We start from the raw sequence: 2,057 nt of genomic DNA on the forward strand, positions 1-2,057 counted from the left end.
CGGGGCAGGGCGCGCCGCGGGGCGACGGGGGAGGCGCGCGGGGCCTCTGCTAACGGCGGGGAAAAACGGGGTGCCTGGGCAGGGGAAGAGCAGCGGCCCGGAAAGCGGCTCCCAAAACAATGTTGGGCAACCCCAAGTGCCCCTTCTGACGTGATCTCCCCTGTTCGCAGAGGCCAACGGCACACTACAGGAAACAAACAAACAAGCAAACAAAAACAACAAAAAACGAAAATAATGAAACAAAAAAGATTTTTCCTCCTTTTTAATTAGTTTTTATTTTGGTTTTATTCCTCTTTTTAACTGACGTCGGCCTGCAGGATTTTACGTGTGTGCGCAGGTCCGCGCCTCCGAGTGTATGCAGATGAAATGCGGTACATGTGTGTATGTATGTATACGTATATGTATATATATGTGTATGTATATATATGTGTGTATGTATATATATGTGTGTGTGTGCATATATATATATCCTGCCCGGATGTGTGAGTGCGTCCGGAGAAGGCAGCCCCCGCTGCCGCGCAAAGGGCCGTCGAGGCCCCGCGCCCCTTCCACTCGCGGCTATTCTGTTCTGTAAATTCGTTTTACGGCCCCTCATTCTGGTGCCCAGGACGGATGTGCAGTAAAATGGAGTCGCGCTCTAATCGCGCGATTGGCCGCTCGCTGAGCAAAGTTTATTGATAGCTGCGGGGCTCTAATCTCCGAGAAACACAGGAGGCTCCTGCCCTCATTTAGGGATAATTATCGAAACGGGGCAGGGCCGCGCATTCCCTTCCCTTTTAAGTGACCCCTATAAAGATGGGAGATAAGAAGCGTATAGATTATGAAACGAATTGATATGGCAGACATTTTATTAACTGATAAGGAACGGGATGGGATTGGAATGAATTATCCCACAGGAATTATCCTGCAAGCAGCTCTGCCCAAACACGTACATGCTGCCCGTCTAGGCTCTACAGTCGCAGTCCTCTATAAGGACGGCAGCAGTCCGCTATAAGGACGAATCTCCCACGCACACTTGGGGCTTTGCGCGGCCCCGATATCTAGTTGTCTTGCAGGGGACTCCGTGAAAAAAAAAAAAAAAAAAAAAAAAAAAGACACGACCGTGCCGAGCATGCACTTATTACCCAAATACAGCGCAAGTGCATAGCACTATATACCTTGATTTCCCCTTCCAATTGCCGATGACTTCTGAAGGCTCCTGCCAGGGGGGTGCCCAGCCAGGGGGGCGCCCCCCGGTCCGGAGCTGCGGCGGAGCCCGAACCTCGGGGGCTGCCGCGCCCCGTCGGGCCGGGGGGCCGGGCCGGGGGCGGGCCGGGGGGGCTCCCGCAGCAGCGGCTGCATCGCTAATTGCGAGAATAAACAATCTGTCACGATTAGTCAGTGCCTCTAATAGGCAGACAAGTGATGTTGTTTTTAGGCGCCAGCAGCGGTCTGATCAAAGGCTTGGGCTGGAGGGGGACTATTGAGGACGTTAACCCGCATCAAGGGAGCAAGGCGCCTTAGCCCTGGGACATCGGCACATTGAGCCCGACAAAATTAGTTTGCTCTACCAATCACACGACATTTTCCCAAAGCCCGATGCTCGGCTCAAAGATGCGCTTTTTGTGTGTGTATTTTCCCCCCATCCCCCTGTCCCGATGAAGGAAACGCGCACACAAATAGCGATACGTTGGGTTTCACGTCGGGTTTCACTCTTTGCCCTGATCCTACAGGTAGGATCTTTATTATTTTTATTTCCTCATCCCAAATACAACCGTGGAAAAGAAAAAAAATGATGTGTTTATTGGACCTCTAGGCAACTCCGAGGCTGCTTTCGATCTCATTGTTCTGATAGAAATATGAAATAGAGCTGCTGTTTTCTCCTTTTCTTTCCCAGAGTGGTCTGAACACTGGGATGTTGCTGAGGATGGAAGAGATGAGTGTGTATCCCATACTGGGAGCGAGATCCCGCTTTCATTGAGAGTTGACAGAACGAGATAATTAGCTCTTTATTTATCTCTCAGCAATGGACGCTTTGTGTTTACGTTTCTGTCATACTTGGTGGTATTTTAATCAGT

This window comes from Nothoprocta perdicaria, unplaced genomic scaffold, assembly GCF_003342845.1.
Source record: "Nothoprocta perdicaria isolate Ctin4 unplaced genomic scaffold, notPer1 scaffold_14, whole genome shotgun sequence".
NCBI classification, from domain to species: domain Eukaryota; kingdom Metazoa; phylum Chordata; class Aves; order Tinamiformes; family Tinamidae; genus Nothoprocta; species Nothoprocta perdicaria.